We start from the raw sequence: 21,660 nt of genomic DNA, 5'->3' as shown, positions 1-21,660 counted from the left end.
CTTGGTGCACACTTGACACACTGGGTGCAACTCTACACAGTCTCTCACGGTGTGGGAACCTAGACTTTATAGTCTGCACTGTAAAATTAGTGGTGTCCTCTGCAAGATGCAAAATATTGAACAATGGTTCTGTCGCAGAGGCTGTCATTATCCTAATGAGACTACTGGATTTGGGCGGCAAAATCACTTGCGCTGTGGGGGACTGAGTCGGAACCCACTATAAGTGACACCTGTCGGCCTAATCCAGCTTTTGTTCCAGCTAACTTGCAGTGCCTCATCTACACCCAAGAGTAGGGATGATTGGGCAACCGAGCGCATGACACAATTAACTCCTCAGGGAAATCGTGGTCACTCAGATCTCATCCGTTTCTCTCAGTTACATTAGTCTCATATATGCAAGGACAATCAGAGGCAGAGTATAGTTCAATAAGGTTTTATTGAATTAACTGCATCTTAGATAAAAGGCATGTATTGCAATAATTAGGACGATGAAGCATGACAGGAACTAAATCGTGAGAAGGAGAATGAAACATAAAAATAATGCTACAATGTTGTCACTAGAATTGTTAAAAATAGCTCCTACCTAGGCTATGTTAGAGCGCAGCATGTTAAGTTCTAATTCTGCCCTTCATGTTCCCCCTGGGAAGACATCACCCCTCATACCTGAGAAAGAGGCCTGTAGTCTACATAAGCAGCTGCAGCGAAGCACTCAGCAATCAGCATACAGTGGTGGTCATCCGGCTGGAATCTCCCTCTAACGTACATGGGTCAAAGTAGTGTTTTTATAATAAAACAGCTGATGTTCCAAGAAAGGATTCCCACGTAAGAGTGTGTATGTTTCTGTGAACATTGGAGACAAAGTGTACAATGTGTACCGGCAACCTATCTTACTGCAGCCTTGAGAAAAGCACAGAGTTAAAGAAATGTCTTCTTTAAGAACACAGTGCTGGCCTAGGCAAAGAACAGCTAGACAGAGAAAATAAAACAAGACCACAAATGTGGCTAATGTTAAAATAATAAAACGAAGCTAAATTAAATATGTCTAGGTTAAAGTGCACAGCTGCAGGCCTAGTTTGCTAAAATAACGTGTATGAAGCTATAACTAAAATAGCTACACAACAGTTCCGTGGACCTCTCTTCTTGTCACGTTTATACTATAAATGCCAAACTGTTTCAACTTCAATTTCTTCAACATAAGGGACTCCATAAAGGCCTTTCAGAATGCAAAATAATTGAATTCTCCTTCATAGGTTTGGGAATTTAAAATACTGAAGACGATGCAGTGCACAAGGGAAGGTGCAGTGGTATATACAAGATGATACACATATGTACAATTAAGGGTGCCTCTTAGTCCTAATGCAAGAACACAAGTCCAATGTCCTTATTGTCCCTTGTCGATGTGATTTGCCTATGTGGCAACCCCTAAGACAATGTTGACGTTTTGACCCATATTATAAGTCTGAGGGGTCTTATCAGGACACAAAGTGCTCCACCAATTACTTCAACCTCATGTGAATATTCAATCCCAAAATCCGAGGAGATGGATTGGAGCCACGTGGTGTCACTTCCAGAGCCAGCAGAGAGTGCGGTCCATAAATTAATGATCCGGATCCACAAATCTACCTATAGTGGATATGAGAGCCTCAAAGTTTCTCCAAATAAAGCCTCAAACGTTACTGAGATACAGGCTAATCTAAAAGCAAAGTACCATAAATTGGTTAATAGTGACATCTATTATTTACAGTGATTAGAAATGTCAGAAGTGTGGTGGTAAGAGAAATATAAAAATAGTTATTATTATTATCATTATTACTGCCAGAACACATTCAGAAGGCCACGGGACAAGCAGGAGCTACTGGGTGCCCAACCGTGGGAGTTGATGCCTTTTACTCCTGATATCCCGGAGCATGGCCTGCTATGGATCCTGAGCAAATGTGTCTTTTATGTTTGCGCGCACTTCGTACGTTATGTGGGGTCTCGAGTAGAAATACAGGCACACAGATACGCACAAGTAAAGCACATACAGTGTATATTGCCATTGAAACTTGGAGACTCCTTTTCGAAAATACAGAATTAAACGGCGTGCCAAACTGTAACTTTACAAAATAAATTTTGAGCGAAACTCAAGTGTGGCGTTCTTTGGAATTAAGATGTACTTAGGAACGGAGATAAAGCTTGAGAAAGTCCTGGAATAGGACGAAACACGCATCAGCTGAAGTCTACATTCATTGGCTGAGAATCTGCAAATACCAAACATCTGAGATTTGTAACTACTGGTGAATGACACTTTATGTGAATTGTTATCTGTTTTCCACAATGTTTAAAATTATGTAAGTGTATGAGATTATATTAACCATATGTGAATATTTATAAGTACTTTTATAAATGGAATCAGTAAAGGTAATAAGTATCAAAACGATATACACCCACATGTCCATGTATTGATACGTTTCTTTCATTTATCCCCTAGCTAATCTAATTATTTATGTGATTATAACAAATGGTGTGCTCCACTATTTTTTTGTTTCATTATTACTGGTTTGGATTTCCGATTCCAGTTCACACATGGTGGCAACGGATGGGTTATAGTGTTTGAACACCATCAATATGCACAATTTGATTTGAGAGAACTGGAGGGATGTGCAGCTAAATAAAGTCACTGTTGCCTCTTGTTTCTCGCAAATGTGTCAAGTATCCCTTTAGCACTAGACTCTCAGTAGTAGCCTGGGTTGAGCAGTCCAAGGCTTCTCTGGGTGGGGGCGGGGTTGCAGGTGCAGAGGTTGAAACGGGGAGGGGGGGGAGGATAGGCTTTACAACTCAAAATGTGTTCAGCAGCAGCAATGAACAATTGTCCAGTCAAAAAATTACGTTTGTGGAAAAAGGATTATTTATATACAAACACAAAGGGAAATAAGACATTCATATACACACAGTCTCTGAGGTCATTGCTCTAGTGTTTCATAGGCGGGTCCCTGAATCTCACTCCCTGTTCTAGCAGTGATGATTATTCCCCATTCACTATATGCAACATTCAGGTTAAGCCCTACTATTGGTCCAAGTCTCAGGAGTCCCACTCCAACTCATTAGTAAAGTCAAAATTGTTTTAGCTCCAAAGAGCTATCTGGCAAACAAGTCCCCCTGGGGCCATGAGACCCGTCAATCAGTCTTACCCACACCAGCAGGGTCCAAGCATCTGAAGTCAGTCAGTTAGTCAGTCAATATGTCTTTATTCAGTAAACTCGCCATAAAAGTACAGAACAAATTACAGAATTAGCATCACATCTGGGTTTTCTGGGCACAGTGTTTGTGGATGCTGATGAAGCTGCAGCCTCTAGATCGAGTAAGTCTTTCTCATGCACGGCCCAGGAGGCTGCAGTTGGGTGTCCTTGAGTTCTTCACATGTGGTCTTGCAGCGGCAGTGGTCGGGGGAGTTCTTGATGCTTTTCAGATGCTGGTAGGTTCCTTGAGTTCCTCTCTACTGGTAGTGGGAGTGTAATGCTCCTGGTGCCGGACCCTCAGTCATGGTTTCGTCCAGCTCTCATCACTTCAGTGGTCTCCTTCCTCCACACTCCTTGCCTTGTCCTGGTGCCCCACTCGCATACAGGGTCACCATAACTCCTCTGTGCACAGGCTAGAGTCTGACCAGCACAGCAGCAATTTTCATGGTGGCCTGTCCTGGCATTGGGGATCACCAAATTAGTCCTGTAGATGGGCTATAGCCCAATCGGCATGGCAGATATCTTCACAGCAACCCCGCCTGGCATGCAGGGACGCTTGCTGGGTAACTACATAAGTGCAACAACCCAATCAGTTCAGCAAAGGTCATGGCTCACTTCACGGCAGCCCTCCTCTGGCACATGGGAGTCATTTAATTTCCATGCACACAGGCAGTGACTGAATCGGTGCTGCAGCCATCTTCTCTCAACTCGCTACAGGGAGCCAATCTTCAGGATCCCTTCCAGGACCTCCTCCAGCACTCTCCTCTCCCTCACAGGGCACACTGGTCTTGGCAAGCAGGCCGGCGCTGGTGCTCGAGGCTCCGAGGTCAGGATGTCTTAGATTCCCTGGGTAATGTCCCCTCACCCAGCTGAGAGACTAGCAGGCCTTGGCACCCAGTCCTGGTCACAGGCAGATGTTTTGCAGAGATTCCTCTCCTCGCACAGCCTGACTGGTGCTTGACAGTTGGCACTTTTGGGGGGTTCAAGGTCCCCTATTTATAGTCTATTTCCAGTCACCAAATGTGGTTTAGAGTCTGAGTCTTTGAAGTTAATGTTGGGGGTCTGCTTCCTTTTGAAGTTCCCTTTTGTCTGCCCTGCACTTCCTCCAGAAAGCAGTCAGTCAGAGCACAAGCAACTCCAAATTTGGTGGCCCCACAACACAGGCCATGGGAGTGATTAAACATTTACATCTGGATGTCAGCTACAGTGATATGGGTATCAAAAGGTTACCCCATCGCCTCAGCCCTACCCTTTATGATTCGCTTATCAGCCCCATCTCTTTCCTGAGGTATGCCCTTCCCAGTGATTTCTGTCTGCATCAAAGAGCACCACTTGAAGTGCACTGAAGAGCCTGGTTCTCCCTTCCTCCAGTGTGTCTCACCCAGCTTTCAGGAATGCAGCAATACACAAATCTGTCTAGGGGCATTCCTCTATGTCCTCTCCACCTGTTGCATCAGTCAGCATTGGGGCTCCCAAAATGGAATCCAGAGTCTTTCATGTATTGTGCAAATACATCCAGCACGTGCATATAGCATACACACACTGCACAGCACTACATCCTTTGTGTATTGTACCATTCACAGGCACACATACTCCCATTATATGCTTATAATATACACACACTGAACAGAACTGCATTATTGCAGGAATAGAGGAGAGGCCATCACAATACCATAAAATGTGTCACTATTTAGCAGGAAATTCCAACCCTGAAATCTTCCGAACAGTCTCATGTGCTTCTCAATAAAATTGTAGGGCCCACTGGAGGATCTTTAAGTCTAAAATTTGTAACATCTGGGACTTAATGGTGTACTACCACTTATCAATTTCTTATCATCCTAGTATGTTTAATTTGGCCTCCAGACAGGTGCAAATTGTTTATTTGCCAAGGTTTGCCACAAAACCTAAGCTTGATGGATGAATTTTGTCCAGCAGCACTCCTGAAGAAACTTTCTATCCACTTGCAACTGAGATCATGCACATGGTTAGCTAGTCCCTTTCTAGGCAATCTGTTCCAGGACAACTCAAAGAAAATATTTTTCCTTCCTGAAAAATCTAGTATTAATCCATAAAACTGTGGAAAATATCTGCATCCAACCTCCTTCATAGCAACAAAATCCTGGAGAGAGAAAGAAAATGAGCAGCTACAACAAGAAATGGAGCCCAAAGAAACTCTTAAACCACAAACAATCAAGCTTCAGGCCCTTTCAGGGAACAGAACTTGCACTTGCTAGCATCAGATAAGATCTTCTCTCGCCCTTGATGAAGGGAAGAAGGCAGGTTTGCTTCTTCTTGAGCTCTTGATTTCCTATCCCATGGGCCACAAGACCTGTTTGAAAAGACTCAATGAACTGGTGTGATATCTGACACAGCCTTGCAGTGAAATTCATCCCTTCCTCCATAACAGAAGGCAGCTGGTGTGTATCGGAACAGAAGACTGCTTAATACAAAGAGGTTCTTTCAGTGTGGCACAATGTCATCACTGTCACCCCTACAATAGGGACAACATGCTTTCAGTGGCACCTATCCTAAAGCATCAGGTACATTTCCAAATTTAACCTGATGAAGACACCTAAATCCACACCTGATTGGAGAGCACAGAGCCACCTAAACATCACAAAATACTTAGATCATGTGTTCTATTGGATGAAAGAAAATGTCCCTTGTCTATTGGATTGAAACAGAGATCCCGGTAAAAGGAGGACCGGACCATGACAAGCTTCCTTATGAATGGCCATCAGCCTAGGTTTCCTGCCTTCCACATGTCAGAAGACATCTGGGAATAATCATTAGGCTTTTAATACATTTCACAAGTTACCATAGTTAGTGAAAATAACCTACATTTGTCCATACTCAAGAAGGCCTGTGGCTGATGCAAATTGAGTGGCACTGACAAGAAGCCAAGTAATAGGAAGTCTTGGCTAGTGTAATGTGGTCCGCACTGGGGTCTCAAAAAGCTCATTTGCAGATGAAAAAGACTAACAAATCTTGCAGAAAAACTATTTTGCAAAGGAAGGATTGAAAGCCCTCCATTGCCTCACAACAGAATCCTGAGTTAAATTCAAAATCCTTTGCACTATTCACAAGGTCTGCTACAATGAAAGACACAACCATCTTCAAAAGCCTAGCCCCAGATTACATCCTAGCTAGAAACCTTTGCTCAACGAATATCTACCTTACCCAGCAACAAACCTTCAAATGACATGAGTCTAGGACCAGATGAGAACCTGTCCAGCTCATTTTTAGAAAACACCAGAAGACTGACTCTTTGAACAAGCCTCCGTCTAATGTCTAGCATCGACAAAAGCAAAAAAAAGGCGCTTCACCGCACATTCAGTTGAACTCTGCCTAGACTGATGAAGACTTCCACTCCTCCTTAAATGCTTGGGAGTAGCCATGAGGCTTCAATTCTGTTGCTTTACAAAACTTCTAAATAAAGAGAGATCTACTCATTGCCTGCCATTGAAGAGTTGATAGCCCAATTGTTAAAATCACAGGCACAGAAGTCATGGGCACTTTAGGGAAGTCTTTGGGTAGCAGACAGCATTAAACAAGGAGCCAGCATGACATAACACATTAGGACCACCAGTCCTCAGGCTGATCCCCGGTCCCTGCCGTCGCTCGGGCAGGGTCCAGCAGCCAATTGGCATAGAGCGCCCTTGATTATTTGCAAGGCCCTTCCTGTGAGGACAGGCTCTGATGTGTTGTTTTTTGATAACGCTGGCTCCATTAGGCCAATAGTGCTGGTACTGCTTCCTGTCTAATCTTAAAGCAATTACTGCACCTCCAAAGGAAAGAAACACACATTCAAGCATCCAGTTTTAGCCCTCGAGTGATAATAGAAGCAAATGCTCTACAATAAAACATTAACCCCTGCCTGTCATGAAGGCAGGAAGACGGACAGCTGAAAAATGGCTTTGGAACGGCTTGCTTCTAGATTTCGGGGAACGTTTGTAATTTTCACAGGTGATCAGCAACAAGTTGTATTTATGAATTGTGATTTGTCGGAGAACAATCTTCAATGCAATTATGTATATGTAATTTCTTGTAAGAGATTATTTTGCTAAAACTGTAAATAAAATTAATTAAGGTAGCTGAGCCTCTCTGCACCATAATCTTTTTTTAATGGTTAATTTGGGGCATGGAACAAAAAATAACAAAGATCTGGTGGCAGGTTTAACATAGCAGGGTATCTAGGTGCTGGATAAAGAGAACCCTCTCCGTCATTCCCCTAGGTGAGCACATTGGGTGTGGCGAGGGACCAGCGTGAGGAATGGCATGAGTCCATTTGGACTTTCATTAGGTTACATGCATTTGTATTGCTCATTTGTACTGTTTGTATGGTCTCAGGGCACCTTTGGCATCTGGGCACCCTTGCAGTGCTGGGAGTCTCATTAACAGAAGTCAAAAATGGTCTGTTGTCATCATATTAGATTGTGTTCCAAATAATCAAGCATGTATCAGATTGTAGATATCCTACTGATGATAGAATATCTTAATGTATTATTTAAGAATGGATTATGTTGGATGAAGGCAGGCTAGATTGTGTTCTGGATCTGAGTAATCATGATTAATCATTATGGGTATGAATATATATGTGCTCAACTGTCCTGTGGGAGGAAAGCAGTCCAAGCCTTGCAATTCTAGATTAATAGATCCAGTAAGAGTTATTTACTTAAAAGCAAATATTAATTAACATTGAATATGTAAGTGGCAGGCTTCCCATCCTTTCACGTGAGAAAATGTGTTGTTGAGTGTTCTATGGTAGTCTACTTTGGCTGCTTTCTTTGTGAGACAGAAATCACACTTCTTCTGACATATCCAACACTGGTGGCATGAAAGAGAGGCTATCCCAGAGATCAATTTGAGCCGGTAGTTGCCAGTGGGAGCCCACGGCACTTATTTTTGGGGACCTGCACTTATCTCCCCCCCATCAGACATTTCCCGAAAGCAAGGGAGGAAAAAACACAACTCAGAAAAATGTAGAAAAACAAAGATTGCAAACCCCTCACAAAGGGAGAAAGCAGGAACCTACAAGAGTGAGATAAAGGGACATGGAGTGTCTGGTAGTGGATTAAAGAATCATGAAGTGGATTTAAGATTACCAGAATTGGTATCCAGGATGCCAAGGTTTAATTGTCCCAGCTGCTGGCTTATGAGAAAAGCTTCAAGCACCAGCAGTCATTCTTTCACAAATTAAGCTATCCCATATTGCCCATCATTGGTCTACAAGAAACCATGTATCCAAGCAGCACAATCAATTTAAAGGGATACTTCCATCCTTTTTATTAGCCCATCAATGAACAGTATGAGCCAAAGGAGAATTAACCCCTCGCTGACTCCTTCTCAGCGGTGCCTGGTCATTGATCTTGGGCCGAGGCCCACTTTGGACAGGCGTGTGAGAAGACTAATGGAGGAGGGTGGGGGACATATAATGGGTGATTACAAAATGTGTCCTTTGCAGGTATATGATATTGATGAAGTAGTCATGAAATTAGCTATTACTTTGCAATATAGTACTCTTGGGACAGGAAAGGTCCCCTGCTGGGCTCTGGAGAGAGTAGGTCTCTGCCTTGACCTTAGTGAGTTCTGTTACTTTTTTGTCCCACAGCACATGTGACAGTCATCTGAGCATTTCCTCTAACATGGAAAGAGACCCAGAGTCTGGCTTTGTATTTTGGAGGGGCACACCATGTGCACCCTCTTTCACAGAAAATGACTACCATCAGCTCACTAGGCTGCAGCAACGCATAATAATGTGAGGACAGTCCTTTCTACCTCTGACATACTGGGAAGAGATGCCATAAAGCATCTCCTAGGTTTGTAAATTGGTCTGCCAGTTCCCTGGAACTGAGGGCCTGGTTACAACTTTGGCAGAGGGGGTTAATCCGTCCCAAATGTGAAAGATATCCCGCCCACCTTATTACGAGTTCCATAGGATATAATGGACTCGTAATACAGCGGGTGGGATATCCGTCACATTTGGGACGGATTAACCCCCTCCGCCAAAGTTGTAATCAGGCCCTGAGTCCTTCGCTCCATCAATGTAGGATATGGATAACGTGTGTGAACCATTAGGCTGTGAATAGAATGTATATGTTCCCTATCTCTTTGGTCAAAGGGAAATCTGTTTTAATTTCCTGCACTACAGTGGTATCTACTATGAAGATTTGGAGAGTGCCGAGGACGACCATGTGATTTGCAGGACTTTCCCTCAATATTTTTAAAGCCCGTTCGATACAGACCAGACTTGAGGATGTGGAGACAGAGGGTCCTTTTGGAGTGTAAAGAGAATCCTTTCCTTATTCCTTTTTTTCTAGTTACTAGAAGTCTTCCCACTCAAGGTTAAATGGTGGTTAAGTGGGGAAGCCTCTCCCTCTTTTGTATTTTTGTTTTGGGGCTCACTTGACAGGAGACTCCCGGATACACCCCAATCTTCCTGCTGACACCTCAAGAGAAAGACCATGGCAGGGCTAGTCTTGTAGCAATATGACAAAGGTAGGAACTGCCTGAAACCAGTCCCAGGCATTAGCTTGTGGAACACCCAACCTCTGTCTGGAAACTGAATTTAAGAATTGGACAGAAACTACCAGCCCGGGTGCCTACATTTCTCTACCAAAAAAAACAACTCCTGGCTCCAACAGTAGTGGCAACTGATAAACTATTTTGCGTTCCAGGGCTGGAGTACTGACCTCCAATTCCAGTTCACCAGATTTGGAGTCAGAAAGCTAGGAAGTTCTACAGCCTGCCAGGAGGAATTACCTTGGGTCTGCATTGGAAGGAGCTGGCTGATTGCTTAGGAGGGATGTAGGCGCTGCGACTGTACGAAGAAGACACTAGCTAGAAGAGGGGGCTGCAAGGAGCTGAAACAGGAAGAATGGAAGCCACCTCTTGTGACTCAAGACAAAGAAAGGCGTTGCACTGCCCTAGAAGGATGTTGGGAATCGCAGTACCTGCACATTTGCTCCATTTTTTTGTAGTAAGAAAATAAACACCCACAGTGCAAGTCTATTTTCATCATATAAATGGACGCAGCTCACAGGGCGTTTTCTCTCTGCGCATGGAGGTCATTCTGCATTTTCCCTGCCTGCATCCTCTGTGCATCACATGGCGGATGCAGGCAGCAAACGTGAGTGACAGTCACCCTGCCCTATATACAGGTGCGGCTTGCAGGGCTTTGTCAGGGCAGGGCGGGGTGGGGAGGTGCAAGTGGTGGAGAGGGGCGCAGGAGAAAATTGATTTAAACAAAATGTTTTAATCACTTACCTGCTCTGCTCCCGGGCCGCTCCTCTCCCATTGCTGCTGCAGGCACAGGCTCCCAGCCTGCCCTGCGGCCAATCCTGATGCTGCTGGCTGGGAGCGCCCAGCCAGGGCGGTCCCAGGCAGACTGGGAGCCTGTGCAGGCACTCTCCAGCCCGGCAACTGTGTTGCTGGGCTGGAAAGAGCCCTGTGCGCATGTGTGTTTGCACTCTGAGGGGAGTGCACAGTCACCCCCAATGCCCCGCCCCTTTCACAAGGAAAGGATAATAAACACAGTTTATTATCCTTTCCTTGTGAAAGGATTTGCAGCGGTTGCTGCTGGCAGGGGGTGACACTCGTCCGCCCAAACGGAGGAGCCGAGTCTGCCTATATAGGGCAAACGTCACTATGACCTTGTGGTCTTTTGGCAGAGGGGTAGCCAGGTCAGGGTTTTACTCTGGACAAGCCAACAAAGGCTTCACTGTTGCAAAGCTGGCACTTCTCATGAGTCAATATAGAAGAAGAACCATGTGGCAGATTTACATGTCCCTAGCACCTTGGCATCATTTTTTTTTTACTCTACGGTGGCGCTATGTAGGCATTCCCCAGCGCCATATTTACAAAGTGATGCAATGCATCCATTTTGCCACTTTGTAAACCCTTGCGCCACATTATGCCTGCACCAGGCATAATGTTTGCAAGGGGTGCGTTCCCCCACAGGGAGAAGGGGGGCACATGAGGACGCAAGAAAAGTAGCACATCGGGACCTACGTGCCACTTTCTTGTAAGTATGCCCCCGTGTGTTTTATGGGGCGGGATCACGGACGAGCTGTGGTGATGCTTCGAATCCTCCAAGGACCTCATGAGCTATGCTTCGTGTGAAACAATTCGAAGACATCAATATTGACAAGGAAATATTGACAAGGAAAAAATATAGAGGTAAGTACTTTAATTACTTACCTTCCAGGTACATAGATGTGGACTGAAGCATAGTAACTTTCTGTTTAGTTATATAGGCCCTTACCGTCTCAATATTTTGGTCCTCGATATTTTGCCCACTGTATTAATGGAGCATGATATTTTTAACAATATTTTGACTTAGCATCAAATTTTTTGACGTGAACAGACGTGCAACTCTCTCTCTAGGAGTGAGATTCATTCTTTTTAAGGCAGAAATGTATGTTTGCAATCTATATTTTATTCTCTCGGACATCAATCACTCTAGAGTAATTCAATAGGCAAATACAAATTCTCTTCTCTTCTACTGCAGATTCTCCATCTGTTTATGGAGAAATGGCATTAGCAGCTCGGATCCAGGAAGGCCACCTGAGCCTCGGCCTGGTGATGTCAGCAAATGGAGCGCCATGTAATTAGGTTACAGAAGCACTTGGTGTTTACTTTGCTTAGAGATGACGAAATCAAGGTACTCAGTGTTACATGGAAACAAGTCATTTTTGTCTCCAAAGGCTAACAACAGTATTCATAAGAGCTTTATATTATCGTACTTTCATCACCATGACGTGTACGTGCGACTTTGCAATACACATTTTTTATTGAACCTTGTTTTGGTGATGTGCTCGTGATTCACTCGTTCCTTTTGTTGTTTTTGCATAGGAATTCGGCTCCCGCGCCAGGCGGGAGTTTCTGACCTCGGCGAGGGGAGCTGAAGGGCGTGTGCCGGCGGTGAGAGAAACATTATCTCATTAGAACAGAGCAGCGACGGGAAATGAGTCAACCTTCAAAGGCGCTGCTGTCCTCGGGGAAGCGTCCCTAATCAGTATTAGGCCTTTCCAATAACACCGCTCGGAGCGGCGCGGGAGCCGGAGCCCGCGTAGCCATGCAAACTGCTTCCTGTGTTCGCCAAAACAAAACCGAGCGCTCCCGCCCTCGGTCCGGTGGCGTAACAGAGGCCCCCGCAGCCCGTGCGATGCAAGGGGGGGCCAGCTCCAGGCGGGCTCCTCAGCACAGGACACTGTGCACCAGTGCTTAATTTGTAAATGAAAACGTGCCGGTGCTCAAAGCCCTCCTTTTAAACACGCGGCTGTTGCAATTAAATGCGGGAACAGGGAATACTAAGGCGGTGTAATCCTGAAGCCATCGCGGCCTCTTCAATCCATTTACAGCCACTCCCTGCCCCTTCAGCTCACTCTTGCAGCTTTCTACTTTCTCCCTTTGTGACGCGTTTTCGTTTTTCCTTTCCTCCGTCTTTCCCTTATGTGTCTTTTGCTCACAGCAAATGGTTGAGGCAGAAGAATTAGCCCCAGGCCCTAAAAAAATAAGTGTCGGTGCTCAGCACCGGAAACAACAAGCACAAATTAAGCACTGCTTCAGCACTAGCCAATGCGAGGTGCTGCCATGCCCCAAGCCTGCTGTCGAGACGGGACCGCACAGCCTACTGCGCACCACTTGTTTGCTCCCCTGCTTGTGCCAGACCGTTGGAGGTGCGGTGAACACACGGCCTGTCCTGCCAGGCTGCCACCCCCCCAGAGCAAGGTGATTACTGCTGTTCTATCGACAGGGCGGGAGGCAGTAGGCTGGCTGGGACTCAGGTTTGAACACAGCCCAAGCCATGTCTTTACTCTGCTTGCCACCCAAGCAGTGCTCAATTTGTGAAAAAAGGTGCCGGTGCCCAAAGCCCTCCTCTGAAACATGCGGCTGCTGCATTTAAATGTGCGAGCACGGAATACTAAGGGCGCGTAATCCTAAAGCCATCTCGGGCCTCTTCAAACCATATAAAGCCACTCCCTGCCCCTTCATCTCGCGCTTGCAGCTTTCTCCCTTTGTGACGCTTTTTCGTTTTTCTCTTCCTCCGTCTTTCCCATGTGTGTCTTTTGGTTGAGGCAAATGCTTGAGGCAGAAGAATAAGCCCCGGCCCTGAAAAATAAGGCCGGTGCTCAGCACCGGAAACAACAAGCACAAATTAAGCACTGCTGTGCACTGGCGGCAGGGCCTCTTACGGGGGAAGGGGGTCCTACAGGACTTTGTGGCGGAGGGGGGGTCTCAAGTTTCCTTACTCTGTCTGCGTCCGTCCCCGGGGAACAGTGGCGTAACAAAGGCCCTCTCAGCCTCCGCAGTGCGCGTTGGCCACCGAGGTGCTTGGGGGGGAGCTCCAGGGGGCCTCCGCAGCACAGTACATCAGCCCACTGGTCCTCCAGCCCACTGGTCCCCTTGGCGTCGGACGACTCTGCCTTCGAGGATCCGTGGGCCACTGCATCCCCACTCACCGGTGCCTCAGCTCCCTCGCCAGATGATGCTGATGTACACAGACAACACAAGAGAACAGGGATGGGGAGACAAAACAGGAGAGACACTTGTAAATAGCTGAATGGAGGTACATTAGTGGTTCACACATACACCCACCCAGAAAACCTTCCATCAGGCAGCACAATGTGCCGCTATACACATGGCTATGCCCCTGACTAGTGGCCAGAACCCTGCTCTACAGCCATTCCCCAACTAACTTAAGGACCTGACATACTGCAGACTTGACCCTTACACCCCTACTCCCCACGGGGGCCATTATGTAGATGAACATCAGTCATAGTCCCTGCCACTAAACAGCATAAACACGAATGCACACACACACATCCATCAAGGGACCAAAACATGGTACATGTACCCCCCCCTTGTGACTGCTGTGCAGCCTTCAAGCGCCCATCCAGGTCCGGGTACGCCACCGCCAGGATGCGTTCCTTAAGGGGGGTCAGTGCCCGACGGGCACCCCTTCCTTGTTGGGAGGACTTCCCCAGCTGGGCCTCACAGATCTTCCTCGCTCAACGCTGCAGGTCCTCCCACCCCTTCCTGCAGTGGGTGCTCGGCAGGTTGTAGACCCCCAGGATCCGCACTTCCTTGACGATGGCATGCCAAATATCCTCTTCTGGTGGGCGCTGACCTATATGGGACACACAGAAAAGTAACACTTGTAGGAAAGTACCATCTTTCCTGGCATGTTACCCCCATTTTGACATGCATGTCAGTTTGTTTTTGCCTGTCTCACTGGGATCCTGCTAGCCAGGACTCATAGTTTATGGCCTGAATGTATATACTTGTGTAGTGTCTAACTGTGTCACTGAGGCTCTGCTAACCAGAACCTCAGTGCTTATGCTCTCTCTGCCTTTAAATTTGTCACTATAGGTTAGTGACCACTTTTACCAATTTCAATTGGCACACTGGAACACCCTTATAATTCCCTAGTATATGGTACCTAGGTACCCAGGGTATTGGGGTTCCAGAAGATCCCTATGGGCTGCAGCAAATCTTTTGCCACCCATAGGGAGCTCAGACAAACCTTTACACGGGACTGCCACCGCAGCCTGAGTGAAATAACGTCCACGTTATTTCACAGCCATTTTCACTGCACTTAAGTAACTTATAAGTCACCTATATGTCTAACCTTCACTTGCTGAAGGTTAGGTGCAAAGTTACTAAGTGTGAGGGCACCCTTGCACTAGCAAAGGTGCCTCCACATAGTTCAGGGTCATTTCCCCGGACTTTGTGAGTGCAGAGACACCATTACACGTGTGCACTACATATAGGTCAATACATATATGTAGCTTCACAGTGGTAACTCTGAATATGGACATGTAACGTGTCTAAGATAATGGAATTGTCGCCCCATTCCAAATCTGGTATTGGGGAGCCAGTTCCATGCATCCCCGTGGCTCCAGCATGGACCCCGGGCACTGCCAAACCAGCTCTCTGGGGTTTTCTCTGCAGCTACCACTGCTGCCAACCCACAGACAGGGTTCTGCCCTCCTGGGGTCTGGGCAGCCCAGTCCCAGGAAGGCAGAACAAAGAATTTCCTCTGAGAGAGGGTGTTACACCCTCTCCCTTTGGAAATAGGTGTTAAAGGCTGGGGAGGGGTAGCCTCTCCTGGCCTCTGGAAATGCTTTGAAGGGCACAGATGGTGCCCTCCTTGCATAAGCCAGTCTACACCGGTTTAGGGAACCCCCAGTCCATTCTCTGGCACGAAACTGGACAAAGGAAAGGGGAGTGACCATTCTCCTGTCCATCACCACCCCAGGGGTGGAGCCCAGAGCTCCTCCAGTGTATCTCAGACCTCTGCCATCTTGAATCCAGAGGTGTGAGGGCACTCTGGAGGCCTCTGAGTGGCCAGTGCCAGCAGGTGACATCAGATACCCCTCCTGATAGGTGCTTACCTGACTAGGTGTCCAATCCTCCTCTGAGGGCTATTTAGGGTCTGTCCAGTGGGCTTTTCCTCAGATACCGACTTGCAAGAATTCACCAGAGTTCCTCTGCACCTCTCTCTTCGACTTCTGCCAAGGATCGACCACTGACTGCTCCAGGACGCCTGCAAAACTGCAACAAAGTAGCAAGAAGACGACCAGCGACATTGTAGCACCTAATCCTGCAAGCTTTCTCGACTGTTTTCTGGTGCTGCATGCTTTGGGGGCTGCCTGCCTTCATTCTGCACTGGAAGCCATGAAGAAATCTCCTGTGGGTTGACGGAATCTTCCCCCTGCTCCAGCAAGCACCAAACTTCAGCGTGACCGGTACTGTGGGATCCCTCTCATCCTGACAAGCGTGACCCCTGGAACACAGGTAGTGGACCCAAGTGACCCAGACTGTCCAGTGGTCTAACTGTCCAAATTTGGAGGAGGTAAGTCCTTGCCTCCCCTCTCCAGACAGTAATCCTGTGCACCGCATGAACTGCAGCTACAAGGGCGTCTGAGCACATTTCCATGAAATCCTTCATGCACAGCCAAGCCTAGGTCCCCAGCACTCTGTCCTGCGATGCTCAGCTCCCTGGGTTGATCTCCGGTGTCGTGGGACCCTCTTCTGCAGTGTTGAGACGACCGCTGTGTTCGGACTTCTTGAACCCATGTTCAAGGAATTCTGCGGGTGCTTCCTTCTTGTGCGTGGGCTCTCTATGTTGCTGAGGGCCCCCTCTGTCTCCTCACCCAAGTGGCGACATCTTGGTCCTTCCTGGGCCCAGGCAGCACTCTTTTTATTCAGCTGCGACTCTTGCAGCTAGCAAGGCTTGTTTGCGGTCTTTTGCCAAGGAAACAACTCTACATCCTCCAGCACTCTGTAGGACATCTTCTGCACGAAGGAGAAGTTCCTAGCACCTTTCGTTGTTGCAGAATCTTCAGCTTCTTCCATCCAGAGGCCGCCATTTTGCACCTTCATCTGGGGTTTAGTGGGCTCCTTCCCCCCCCCCGGACACTTTCACGACTCTTGGACTTGGTCCCCTTCCTTTGCAGGTCCTCAGGTCCAGGAATCCATCTTCAGTGCTTTGCAGTCTGTAGTGGTCTTTGCAAAATCCTCTATCACAACTTTAGTGTGTTTCTGAGGAAATAGTAGTACCTTACTCCTACTTTCTAGGGTCTTGGGGTAGGGTATCTTGGACCCCCTTAGTGTTTTCTTACACTCCCAGCAACCCTCTACACACTAAACTAGCCTAGGGGTTCATTCGTGGGTCGCATTCCACTTTCGTAGTATATGGTTTGTGTTGCCCCTAGGCCTATTGCATCCTATTGTATTCTACAGTGTTTGCACTACTTTCTGACTATGTTACTTACCTGAATTTGGTTTGTGTGTATATTTTGTGTATTTTACTTACCTCCTAAGGGAGTTTATCATCTGAGATATTTTTGGCACATTGTCACTAAAATGAAGTACCTTTATTTTTAGTAACTCTGAGTATTTTCTTTCTTATGATATAGTACCTATATGATATAAGTGGTATAGTAGGAGCTTTGCATGTCTCCTAGTTCAGCCTAAGCTGCTCTGCTATAGCTACCTCTATCAGCCTAAGTTGCTAGAACACTACTAATCTACTAGTAAGGGATAACTGGACCTGGCACAAGGTGTAAGTACCATCTGGTACCCACTATAAGCCAGGCCAGCTTCCTACAACACTGAGGTCAGACACTGGCCAATCATATACAGCTGGCTATACATCCACTATGGGACGGACATTTCAAACAGCCTAACAGCACACATACATGCAGCATGTCAGGAACCCTGGACTATACAGTGTCACAGGTGCACATTTGTATGCAGCCTATACCTACCACTACACACATCTTTGCCCCCCAAACCTCCGACTCACTTGTACCTCTGGCCAACCGTAAAGCTTGGCGTACATGGGCAGGACCCCGTCCACGAGCTTCGCCAATTCCTCATTGGTGAAGGCTGGGGCCCTTTCCCCTGCAACACGTGCCATTTCCATGACCAGAGGCAGGACACAGCAGTACACTCAGTGGAGTACCTGCGTGCACAAGATCAGGGAGTCAAGTGAAGTTGGGGTGAAGAGTTCGCGTACGCACCGCGGCGGTGTGTACCATCACCGCCGGCAGCGATCATGATATGCTAAGATTGCCCATTGACAACCATGTTAACCAATGAATTTGCGGGCGCGGTAAACACTGCCTTACGCTCTTACGTCAACTGCTAGCGGTATGAGGTCACTTCCACCACAACACTTCTGGATTACAGGGGGCAGACATTGGCCTTAACTATGCAGTTGTAAAACCCTCATCTGCACAATGCAGGCCCTATTGTCCCCTATACACCCATAGGCATGTAACAATACACATCACCTCACCTGACTAGTCCCGATATATCATTGTGGTCACGTTGCTGTAATGTCACACACACTAAGCCTTAGTGTCGTCGACAACCATGGCAGCAGTGCTGAATGAAAAACAATGTGTGCAGATGTATGTGTGTTCCTCACACATGTTTTTAACTCCTCCTCGGTACAGACCCTTCTGGCGAGAAAGGGCCCCATCGGTGTACAGACCACTTGTTGATTTGCTGACCATGGTGGAGCGTCACATCATTATCAATTACAGACTCACTCATGCAACTATTCATGAACTTTGGCATTACTGGATCCAGCACTGACACCAGCAAATCGTAATCAGCATGCCATCCGTACAGAAGTGCAGGTGCTCTCTGCACTCCATTTCCTGGCCACGGGCTCATTTCAAGTGATAGGGCATGGGTGCAGGTTTTTCACAGCCAATGTTTAGCATTATACTGTCAAGATTCCTGAATGTATTTTTACGACACCTACAGTCCTATGTGAGGTTTCCCCAAAGTGCTGCCATCAAGTCGGACTTATATGCCTTTGCCAACATACCTCATGTGATAGGTGCCATCGATGGCACCCACATAGCTATCATACCCCAAAGAGTCAGTGAACAGGTGTACAGAAACAGGAAGAACTTTCATTCCATGAACATTCCGTTGGTGTGTACTGCGGACCAGTACATCACACATGTGAATGCCATGTTCCCTGGTTCTGTCCATGATTCCTTTGTGCTGAGGAACAGTAGTGTGCCACACAAGATGGAACAACTACAAGAGGATAGAGGATGGATCGTAGGTGGGTGTTTCTGACACTTATTGCCGCATAGCAGACAGCCAGGCTGTCTGCCTCTGAGGGTTGTCAATGAAAGTCCTGTTTTGCACGTTTTTCTAGGTGATTCTGGCTATCCCAACTTCCGTTGGCTCCTGACACCAGTGAGGAATCCTGGAACAGATGCAAAGAGGAAATACAGTGAGGCCCATGGACGTACTAGGAAGGTGATAGAGCGCACACTGGGTCTCCCGAAGGCTAGATTTCGTTGCCTACATATCTCTGGCGGTTCCCTGGCCTATGGGCCTGAAAAGGTGTGTAGAATAGTGGTGGCCTGCTGCATGCTGCACAACGTGGCTGTGAGAAATTCTATCCCCCTCTTGGAGGAGGAGGGTGCTGTATATTCAGACAAGCTTCATCAGAGAGGGGATGAGAGTGATGGTGAGGAAGGGGAAGATGTAAATACCAGGACCCAACTGATACAACTCTACTTCCAGTACCTTTGTGGGACAATTGGATGAGATTGGTGTCTGTGCATCATACTGTCAGTGTGCCTTGTCATCTAGGGGGTGTTAGGTCAATATTCATTGCCACTGTGACCAGGTCTGCATAGGACAGATTACAATATGGTATACAAGTTCAAGACATCTGTAGGCACAACAACATGTAAGGCGTGTGGTGCATTTCCTGCTACTCAGATAACAATAAAAGAGTTATCATACAGTTGCATCCATACTTCACTTTGTTTAAACTTACTGACATGGGACACTGTAAGAGGTGAAAATGTGCAGGGATTAAATCGTGCAGATTACAGTGATGGGAGTGGGCTACTGGTCGTTGTACAATATGGCAACATGGTTGCAGCATTGTTGGCAGTAGTGGTAGGTCCATCAATGTTCACAAGAGTTTGTTGTAGTTTTCACACGGTTTGGTGGTTGATTCAGTGGGACACTTGGATGACAGTTCTTGCCAGAGTCACTTCTTTGAGGGGGCCTTGGTCTTGGCAGGTGTTCCTGTGCCATATCTGGGTCTGAGGGTCCGTTTGGACACCTGGTGTTGGCCGGTACAGGTTGAGATGGATGTCCCCTGTGTGTCCTGAGAGGGTGGTACATGTGCAGTTGCTGCTGATGCTGTTGTTGTCCGGTCTGTATCCTGTGCTGTAGTAGGGGCTTCCTGGTCTGTGTGTGCCTCAGGCTGTGTTGGGGCAAGGTGCAGCAGCGCACCTGCTATACTGGCCATTGTGCAGTTTCCACTGCTCCATGGCCTCTTGGTGGTGTGCTTGCTGCATCCTTTGACTCTGCTCCAGGGTGGATACTATCTGGGCCAATCTGTCCTGGGTGTGGTGATATGCTCCGAGGACCTCAGAGATCATGTCATGGGTGGCAGCATCCGTCCTGTGGCCTCCCCCCTGGACCACTGATGCCCTCCCACTGGGCCTGTGTCCCCTGCACAGGTCTGGCGGTACCACTTGTACTGGGGCCATCGTCTTCCTGCCTGTTGGTAGGGGGTGACTGTGGCCTCTGTACTTGTGTTCCACCAGTCTGTGGCCTGGATACACAGGTGTGGGGACGGTTGACCTGGGCTGATGTTGTTGGCTGGGTGGTAGGGGTGTAAGTGGTATCCTGGGTGGGGCTGCTGGGTGGTGACAGTCCAGGACTGTGTGAGGGGCCAGGGTGATTGTCAATGCCCAGGGTTCCATCCCCAGTGTCCTGGGAGGTGCCTCTGTCTCTCTGTGGGACACTGCCACTCCTTGTCCTGTCCGTCAGGGTGGCATGGGTGGTGGTGCCTGTTGGGAGGAATGGACATGTCTGTTATATTAGCATGATCGGATGGGGTGCACAGGACTGGGAGGTTTGTGCAGGTTTCTCACTTTGGGGCCATGCAGGTTGCTTTCGCAAGGTTAGCATTGCTTTCTTGCTTAGGATGTGGAGGTGCATTGTGGGTGCTGTAGGCCATTGTGATTCCTTGCAGGGGTGGGTGGCTGTGCACAGGGGGAGGGATGTGGGCCTGTTTGTGGGTTTGTGGGCATGCAGGGTGACTGGATGTAGTGATTGTGGCCTGGGTGGGGTTGTGGTCCTGGTGGTAGTTGGAGAGGTGAGGTGGTGCATGCATTCCAGGTGTGATGGGTATGGGGTAATTGTAGATGAGTTACCCAAATCCATTCCTCCAGTGAGTCCAGTGAGTCCCTCAGGGTGCAGGATGGCCAGTACCTTTTCCTCCCAGTCAGTGTAGTCGGGTGGTGTTGGTGGAGGTCCTCCCCCAGTCTTCTGGACTGTAATGTGGTGCCTGGATGCCATGGGCCGGACCTTCACACGCAGGTCGTTCCATCTCTTGTGTATGTCGTCCCTTGTGCGTGGATGGTGTCCCACTGCATTGACCTTGTTGACTATTGTCTGCCATAGCCCCATCTTCCTGGCAATGGGTGTGTGCTGGACCTGAGCCCCGAATAATTGTGGCTCGACCTTCAGGATCTCGTCAGCCATGGTCCTTAGCTCCCTTTCTGTGAAGCGTGGGTGTTTGAGTGGTGCCATGGTGAGTGTTGTGAATGGTGTCTTGTGTGGATCTAGGTGAGGGTGCTCTTGTGTGGTTGGGTGTATGTATCGTGGATTGTGGCGTTCAGTGTCTGCTTCTGGAGTTCGCTGTATTAGTTGGCCTAATTTCATTGCAAAGGATTGTGGGGTGTGTCTGTGAGTGTTTTTTAGTGTTGTGGATGTGTGTCAGGTGTGTGGGTTTCAAACTTACCAATGTATGCATTTCTTGCTGTTGGGTCCACTTTCTGCTGGTGGCGGTCTGTACCGCCAATGGTCGTTCGGCTTAAACTAACCGCTGCAGTGATTTGTGCTTCATTATTTGGAGGGCGGGGTGTTTGTGTGC

This window comes from Pleurodeles waltl, chromosome 3_1 (assembly GCF_031143425.1).
Source record: "Pleurodeles waltl isolate 20211129_DDA chromosome 3_1, aPleWal1.hap1.20221129, whole genome shotgun sequence".
Classification (NCBI taxonomy): Eukaryota; Metazoa; Chordata; class Amphibia; order Caudata; family Salamandridae; genus Pleurodeles; species Pleurodeles waltl.
This window is presented reverse-complemented; position numbering follows the sequence as displayed.